The following is a 9,222-nucleotide window of genomic DNA, read 5'->3' as shown; positions in this document are numbered from 1 at the left end:
AAAGTGCTAGAGGTGACACAGAGACATAATCCCTTCTAATTTTAAGTGCAGAAAAACACCATAGGTTGGCTATTGTGACATAATCTGTAATCCCGGCACCAGAAGATGGAAGTAGAAAGAGCTGGAGTTCAAGACTATCCTCAGTTACACAGAAAGTTTTAGTACAGCCTGGGCTACATGAAACTATGTCTCAAACAAACAAAAAAACAAACAAGAAAGAAACAAAACAAAACTAGAGCTAGAGGGATAGCTCAGTGGTTAAGAGCACTTGTCTTTGGAAAGGTCCTAGATTCTATTCCCACACCAACATGGTGGCTGGCTCACGACCAACTCTAATTTCAGAAGAGATCCAATACCCTCTTCTGACCTCCACGTGCACCAGGCATGTGTGTGATACCCATATATACACTCAAGGAAAACACACAAGTTTAATAAAGTAAATAAATCTGGGAGAGAAAAAAAAAAACCCAAACATAACCACCACTACTAGTTCAAATCCAAGTTTAATACACTTCATTAAAAAAACAATAAAAAAGAACACTAAAATATGGCAAAATCTCGACAACCCAAAGCGTTTTATTATACCTGATTCTGCTCTGAGTAAATTACAGCTCCCAGGTATGTAGTGGGTGGTTCCGTGTTCACCTTTCACTGCCGGTCCTGCTTGCTAGTTGGCTTGTGGTCGAAGATCAAAATGACACCATTAAAAATGAAAGTTCCCCGCTTCTGGTTTCATTTCCTACCGCAAGGATGCCAGTGATTTTTTTTCCTTTTTCCTTTTTTTCCCCAGAGAACACAAATCAGTCACCACTTCCTGCTTAAGACTCTCCGTAGGGTGCCTGCGCACAAAAACAAACTCAGGGAAACTAGGCATGGCTCGGAAGGACAGGGCCACCTGCTTGATTTAGGCGAAGGTGTCCCCCCAGTCTCACGTTTCGTGGTAAGCTCCGCGCTGGAACTGGCTCTTAAGCCAGCAGCCATGCACAGTGGTTCTCCCGTTCTGGCCCTCCTGTCCACCCAGTGTCCCCGAAAGGCTTCCCCAGTCTTAAGATCTACAGGGGTTGCGGGAAGGGGCTGGAATGTGAGTGGCCCCAGGCACTCCTAAACGATCTTTCGGACCGTCTTCAGAGATCCATTAAAATACTCTCTGTGCCTCAGTTTCCCCATCTACAGAAAGCCCATGAACCTCTATTGAAGCGGTGAAGCCTGGAGAAGATCAGGGCCGGCGTGTGTGCGGCTGAGGATCTCCTGTGACTGTGTGGGACCCAGGCCTAGTCCGCAGACCCTGGGGCGGCCACAGGGGCCACCTCGTCATCCCGGAACAGAGCTATCCGCGGACGTCGCCACGCCCGCACAGCTGGGATACACTTTACTAGGAGCCGGGCGCGTCGGACTGCTCTGCGCAGGCGCGGTCCGCACTGCGCAGGCGTAGAGCTCTGCGCTGAGGTGAGGCATTGCGCGCCGCGAGGTGTGGGCGCGCGCTCCCCAGCCACGGCGCACGCGCGGGCCCGCGCCGACTCAGCACGGCCCGAGGGCGCGAGCCCGCCGCCACCGCTACCGCCGCCGGCCGGACCGCCGTGCGCCCGGCGTGCGCGTGGGAGAGAGCACGGCTGCCGGTGCGGGCGCCGCCCCGCTGCCGTCTATCTGCCTCAGCCTCGCGCGCCCAGCGGCGGCCGGTGAGTGCGGGGTTCGGGCCGCGGCCGTGGAGGCGCGGGCTCAGGGCGTTGGGCGGCGCGGGCCGCGGTGCGGGCTTCGGCGGACACGGCCCCCACCGCGCCCCGGCCTCGCTCCTCGTCAGGCCGGGCCCCGAGGGCTGAGGAGGCCGCGGGGCTGGGGCGCGAGAGGCCGCGGGGTCCGGGACGGCGGGGCGGGCGCGGCGGGGACCGGGAGGCCCGAAAGCCGAAAAACAAAAGAGGTGGCAGGCGGAGTGCCGAGCAGCGGCGGGGTGGCCGGCGCGGGGCTTCCAGTGCGACCGCACGAACCCCGGAGTCATTGTGCTGTCCAAGTTCCCTCCGGCCCGACCCAGCCCCGCCACGGCGCGCTGCTTGTCCCCGCCGGTCCTCGCCGGCTGCTTTTGTGGCACCGCTCGGAGGAGCGATCGTGTCTGTGTGCGCACTTGTGTCGTTTAATTGTAAGGTTTATTTATTATTATTATTTTTGCGGAGAAATGCGCCGAGGAGAAAGTTGCTCTTTTTGAAAGCCATTTCAACAGTGTCTCATTCTTGCATAGTTAGACTGCAGCTGGGTGTTTGGCAGTGGGACCAAGATAATAGCAATACTGTAATGATTATGGGAACTGGTTGAAATAGGTTGGAGCTGAAGGCACTGCAAGAGTTTGCGGGTTCGTTTTAAATTCTGACCAGCGCTGGCATTTCTACTTAGAATGGAAGCTTTATCATGGTTGTGGTAATGGGTTATTACTACTTGAAGTGAAATAGCAGCGCCTCACTGTGTGTGTGTGTAATTTATAAACTGAGGAATGAAAAGTCTCCTTTCAAAGACAGGTCTCTGAACAGAGACCTGGGACAGAAGTATTGTGAATGCAGACATAAAAAGAGCTAGTTCATCTAACATTAGCATTCTCCGAATTTTTGTGGAGATACATTATAGATAATATTTCCACTCAGTGATACTGTTGAGTTTCGTGTAGTATTTAAACGTGAACTTTTTTTTCCCCTGGGTATGAAACACCAGGGCTTCCCACGGGGTTCGTGCTGGGCCACAAAGCCACGCCCCCAGTCCTAACAGGAAACTTTAAGGGACATAGACATGATTCCCAGTATCATTATGAATTTACTTGTTTTATATTTGTGGCTGTCGTAAGTGGGCCGATCCCTGGCCTCCTTTCAAGACACTTGAGCTTATTAAAAGGCTACAAGAGTACATTTTCCTGGAAAGAATCTTGTTAGGGACATTGTCATTTAAGCTAACTTATACGTGATCGTGATCTACAGGCAAAGGTGGCTTCTGTTTGGGAGGGACCCACAAGTCACAGCTTTTAGGACTGTGTGGCTTACGCAGAGATGATGCCTGGATAGGTAAGTCCTTTTGGCTCAAAATCCATAGTGTTGGGCCAGGACAGCTTTGGCAAGCTCCCTAGAGTAGATGGGACCTACTGTGTTTGGGGCTGGCAGCCCACTAAACAAGGAAGTGTTGGGGGTGGAGTTCCAGCTGTAGCTGTGAAGGGTGGGAGGAGGCAGCACGGAGGAAGCGGGGTATGTGAAGTAGTTTGGAGCTCTCTCTAATCCTGTTGTTGGAAATTACATAATCCCCCAGTCCTCAAAACCCTGTTCTGGAGCTGGTTAGATAACTCTTCTCCATAGGAATTTGGAGATCTAAAAGACATTTGTAGGCTGGGCAGTTAGCTCTGTGTGTGTTAAGTGTGAAAGGCTCGGAGTTTGATCAGTGGCACGGTCCTTCCCTCAGAAAATAAAGACAACAGTGTTAACCCGAGTTGCTTTAAAGATGATTGAGCGTGTGGAAGAAAGGATTTTATATTACACTGTATAACGCAATAAAACTAGTTTTGACATCATTGCCCTTTCTTGGGATGTTAATTTGAGTAAGAGAAGTAGGAACTTTGTTCACAGAAATTTTGAGTCGACTCCCCCCTTATGTCTTAATTTTGAGAAAATAATTAAAAATGAATTTCAAAAGATGTGACTCAACATGTTCATATAGTGTGCACATCTTTTTAGTTTGCAATAGACATTTTCGGTTTAGATGAATTTTTACCTGGGTCACTTCTTTTTTTTTTTTTTTTNGATGGTTGTGAGCCACCATGTGGTTGCTGGGATTTGAACTCTGGACCTTCGGAAGAGCAGTCGGGTGCTCTTACCCACTGAGCCATCTCACCAGCCCCCTGGGTCACTTCTTGTTTTAAATTCTGTCACATTAAAAGTTAATTTTTTTTCATTATTTGTGTGTGTGTATGTGTATGATATATGTGCAAGTTGGCGTGTGCCTCAGTGCAAGTGTGGAGGTCAGAGCAACTTTGTGGAGTTGCTTCTTGCCTTCTACCAGAGGTTGAATTTAAGTTGCTGGGCTTATTACAGCCAAGTGCTATTTCCTGTGGTGCTATCTTACCAGCCCTTTGGGGTCATGGGGTGGACGTCGTAGTCATCATCATCGAGGTCATCATTGGCGGTGGTAGCAGCAGTGGTGGTGATGATAGTCACCACAATTGGAGAAGCATATAGGGAGTGTGGCTCAGTGGTAGCAAGTGTTCATGAAGCTCTGCGTTTGAGCCCTAGCACTGCAAAGATCAAAATAATCAGACAATTATGGTTTCTGTGGGCTTTGCTTTAAATCTTGGAGTCTACCACTTAGAATACATATTTTCATTATCATTTCCTCTACTAAGATTCCTAAAATAATCAGCAATAAATTGTTATTGGGATCTTTTCCTGATACTTTTAGAATTACTTAAGTTGAAGAAATTTAAAAGGCTGGCAGAGTTAATGGCCGTGTTTTGTGTGTGTGTGTGTGTTTTGTGTGTGTGTGTGTGTGTTTTGTGTGTGTGTGTGTGTTGGTAGTGATACATTCCAGGGTCCTTAAGAGTACAGCTGTCAGGCTCCTCCCGGTCCCCTGAGACTCACCGCTTTCACTAGACTACACTGAGAAGGTGTGTTTGACCACTGTATTAATAGTGGATATTTGAGCCTTTTTGGCTTTGTTCCTCTACATTATTTTGGCAAAAAGTTTATGACTTATGGAAGAAAAGCAGCCTCACGTACAAGAAATGAAATTTATATATCTCAGTTTCTGGTACTAATTTCTAGGAATTATGATAGATCGTATTGCTGATTATAAAGCCTATTATCTATAATTCTTAAAGATTTTATCTTTACTGGGTTCTAGTATGGAAATATAATTCGGAGAATTCTGTATGACTCAGCTTTCAGTTTAAGTGGAGTTTAGTGGGTGCTGTTGTATCTAATCTGCAATCTTGGAAGTGGGAAATAGAATTTGTGTGAGTGTGCTGCTGGAGCTGGAAGAGAGCATTACTAGTGTTGACCAGAGTTTATGGACATGAAGATGTTTCCTTATCAGCCTTAAAATTAATTAAAGTAGTTCTATGTGGAACTTGCTGATGAAGATTTCCCCTTGCTGGAAAGAAAATGACTGGAATCATCTTATAATAGGGGAGTGATCTTACCACTGGGCCCCTGTGTGTCACTGCCTTGGAGAACCTGGGAGAGTTTTCCCCTCCTTCCCAGCCTTGGATGGGGATTTTGCTTCAATGTTATTCCTATGAGAACTGTTGGCCTGCAGGTGCTCTAACATCCCTAGTGTACACAGAAGACCTGGATGTTGAAGTTGAGAGTAACTTGTGGGGGGTCTCCTGGCCCATATTGGTAGCTCTGGAGGGGAAATGGCCACCCAGGGCCTGCGGGACTGGACAAAGCTTAACTGGTTTTCAGAATGTGAGTGATGGTACCTGGGAAGTTTAGATAAGTAGATTCTGTCTTGGCACTTTCAGTACCAGAGCTTCTGACAGCACAATATAGACTAACCATTGAGTGTATCAAAGTGTTGGTTATTTGGAGTCAGTTAAGAATTAGTTCAATACAGATCTATAAGGGTGGAGCAGTGCTTGATGGTGCTTACTTGTTTTAGTAGCTGACACAGCCTTGAGGGTTTCTGTGAGTGATTGTTCTTGGATTAATGTGTATAAGGGGAACAGTTTATGGAAAGCAAAGAAAAACTGTGTTTCTTTCAGAGGCAAGGCATGAGTTTTCCTGTGTAGTAACTCCCAGAAATCAATCAATCTATCTATCTATCTATCTATCTTTCTTTCTTTCTTTCTTTCTTTCTTTCTTTCTTTCTTTCTTTCTTTCTTTCTTTCTTTCTTTCTTTCTTTCGAGACAGGGTTTCTCTGTGTAGCCCTGGCTGGAACTCACTCTGTAGACAAGGCTGGCCAGAAATCTGCCTGCCTCTACCTCCCAAGTGTTGTGATTAAAGGCATGTGCCACCACCACCCGGCGAAAATTATAATTTCTAACAGACTGTGTTCCTGTAAAGCCATGGTTCTCAACATTCTTTTTTTGGAAGGGGGGTTGGTTTTTCGAGACAGGGTTTCTCTGTAGCCCTGGCTGTCCTGGAATTCACTTTGTAGACCAGGCTGGCCTCGAACTCAGAAATCTGCCTGCCTCTGCCTCCCAAGTGCTGGGATTAAAGGCATGCGCCACCACGCCCAGCTGGTTCCCAACATTCTCAATGTTAAAACTCTTTAATACAGTTCCTCATGTTGTGGTGACCCCCTACCCATAAAATTATTTTCTTGCTACTTTATAGCTATAATTTTGCTGTTATGAATCATAAATATTTGATATGTAGCATATCTTATATTTGACCTCCCATGATCATGACCCATAGGTTGAGAACCACTGGTATAAAGATTTCTGATGTGTGTTTATTCATTCTATGAATCTGGATTTTCCATCATGTTTTAAAGACTTATTCTCAATTCCATTATTTGAGGCCACTGGACCAAAACCCAGCCTTTTGTCAAAAGGACCTCAGAAGTTCTGCTTTGGGTTGTTTGTGTCTGGGGTTTCCTTTTTTTAATTTTTTTTAAAGATTTATTTATTTATTTATTATATGTAAGTACACTGTAGCTGTCTTCAGATCTCATTATGGGTGGTTGTGAGCCATCATGTGGTTGCTGGGATTTGAACTCAGGACCTCTGGAAGAGCAGTCAGTGCTCTTAACCGCTGGGCCATCTCAACAGCCCTGTGGTTTCCTTTTTGACACAGTTTTTGTTACAATTCCTATCATTGTGTATCTTGGACTCCATTGTGACTGTAGGCACTTACAGTTTCTGCTTTTACTTGACCAGAGTGCCATATGATCATCTTTGTGAACAATTTTGTGTGTTCTATGTTATTAGAGGATTCAGTGTCTTCCAAGAGGACAGAAGTACCCTTTTATTTCCCACTGCATTCCCAGTTTCTGTCACATAGTCCTTTTGAATGAGTGACTGGAAGAACCTTAGGTGTATTAATTATTGTAGAATTGGGTCACTCAGGCTACTGGGATCAGAAAAAAAATGCTTCTGTGCCATTTGACAGTTTTGAGTTTCTTTTTTCATAGAAATTGGTTTTTATAGGAATTAGTCTTACATATTAGGATTCAACTCAGGTTTGAGGGAAGCAGTTGTTCAAAGTGAGGCAAAATGAGTGGGATTTAGAAAGGATCCATGCTGAGAGTGTAGGTCAGTAATAAATCACTTTCCTAGAGTGTGCAAGGCCTTGGGTTCAATCTCTAGCACTTCAGAAAATAAGATGAAAAAAATAGAAGGATATGGGATGCCAGAAGCTCTAGGATAGTCTGTGTTCATCAACTGGATTTTTTTTTCAAGGGCTTGACATATCCTACAGCCACGTACAGGAAAGTGGCAGTTACAAGTGTGCTGTGACCTGCTCACAGTTTTTCACTGCATGGATGCTATCCATGTGCAGTGTTTTGAGCCACAGGTGACAGTGTCCTCACTGATAAGAGAAACTAGCATTTGAGTACAGAATCTGTTCCTCATTTTTTGTCAGGGCCTCCCTTAGCCTTGCTGTACCTTGCAGAGGAAACTCAAAAGGTACACATTCCATCCAGCCTCTTCTAGGTCTCCCATTGATTTCAAGTGGTGACAGCAGGAAACATTGCCTTCACCTAGAATCTTGTCAGACTGTGAATAATGCTTGAGCTTGCTGTCTGGGAGCTCAGATGGATAATAAGGTTGTGAACTACACTTTTAGAGCAGTTTGAAATGTTGGTTTTGAGTTGAGATATGCCAGTGAGTTTGCTCTCATTTTTCTCAGTCGTGGCTGTTTTTAGTATTTCCCAGAATCTTGAGAACACCTTAACTACGTTTTAATTTACCATGTTTTATGCCGAGACCACTTAAGTCTTTTGGTCTTGGTTTGGAATTTAAATGAACAATTTGCATTGAAAGAACAGGTTGTGTGGTTCCTGGGTGTGTAGCTTTTGGCAAATAGGATAGAATGTACATGTTGGTGCTTAAGACAAAGTTTTAAATTCCCTGGTGGTTTTGTTTTGGTCCAAAAGCTTGGCTGGCATTTACTAAGTCAGGGTGATTGCCAAGCCTTTGGGTGACTAATGAAGCAGTATTGTATAAATTGATTTTAAGTTTAGCTTTGAATTCATATAAATCATCCATCCACCCTTCCTCTTCCTTTGTCCTCTCTTTTCACTTATCTTCCTCCTTCTCCTCCTCTCTTCTCCTATGTCACCTATCTTCCCATTCTCTGTGCTGAGGTTGCAGGCACACTTGGTTTAGTACGTTTTCTTTGGCCTTTTGGCCACATGTCACCTCTTTTTAGATAAAAGGCTAAATGAAAGGTAAAGAACCTGCATAGATGAAAATAAGTTACTCGCCTTTTATCTGTATGCCCTATGTAGAATGAAGTGCATCTGTTGAAGGGACTGTTGCAAGCTCAGTGGCAAGGGCTCTATTATTCTTCAGTATTCTTAAGTGATTCAGAGCTTCCTCACGCACTGTGGTGGTGGTTGGGAAAAGATGTGTGGCAGGGGTCTTTGTCAGTGTATTGGTACTTGGAGAATAACGATAAAAGACCATCTGTCTGGAGGGAGTCTATCAGACTAGAGGACTTTGTTCTAAGTGACTTTTTAGAATATCAAGGTAGTTGCAGAGGTAGAGAAGGAGCAGAGCTAATGGTCATGCAATCCCAAATTCAAGCAATGAGTGAGATATGAAATGCCTGTTTGTCTCTCTCATCAACTGTGAAAGCAAAAATAACAGAAGTGAGATAGCAAGAGAAACACATCTGGAACAGCCTTTTTCTGTCTAAATTGATTCAGTGAAGTTGAGTTATAATTTACAGTCAGTAGTAGCCAATGTCCCCTGTTAATATTCTCAGAATGCCTGTTCCAGAGAGCTTTTCAATAACTTTGAGTTAGTGGTTCTGTGCTTAAGTTCCTTTCTCCCACTGGCCATTCTTCCCTGATCTCTTTTCTGCTCCTGGCTGATCTCTCTTCTGCACCCTTGGTGGGTTTCTGTAGTGTTACTGCTCTGAGGCTTCAAATAGTCGTTTCCTGGTAATAATGAGGCTGTACATCTTTTTATGCATTTGCGGTCCGCTGTGGCCTATAGTTTCAATTGGTTCCTGTCCTCTCTTCTTTCTTTCTTTCTTTCTTTCTTTCTTTCTTTCTTTCTTTCTTTCTTTCTTTCTTTCTTTCTTTCTTTC

The 9,222-nt window shown here is 44.9% G+C and overlaps 1 protein-coding gene across 14 annotated transcripts in view; it reads left to right on the top strand.

Annotated features, from left to right (window-relative positions):
- The first annotated feature begins 1,493 nt into the window (after positions 1–1,493).
- Positions 1,494–9,222, top strand: part of Ptk2 (protein tyrosine kinase 2) — a 201,117-nt gene continuing 193,388 nt past the window's right edge. For 11 of the 14 annotated variants that reach the window (XM_029470119.1, XM_029470116.1, XM_021183063.2 and 8 more), the window contains exon 1: positions 1,542–1,676. The gene's annotated coding sequence lies outside the window, so the exon portion shown is untranslated. Of the gene's footprint in view, positions 1,677–9,222 lie in introns of all 14 variants that reach the window. The other 3 variants (XM_029470118.1, XM_029470117.1, XM_021183064.2) reach the window with 1 other exon arrangement.

The sequence above is a fragment of the Mus caroli genome, chromosome 15 (assembly GCF_900094665.2).
Source record: "Mus caroli chromosome 15, CAROLI_EIJ_v1.1, whole genome shotgun sequence".
In the NCBI taxonomy this organism is placed as follows: Eukaryota; Metazoa; Chordata; class Mammalia; order Rodentia; family Muridae; genus Mus; species Mus caroli.
Note: the sequence above shows the minus strand (reverse complement) of the source record. Positions and strands in the feature narration are given on the sequence as shown.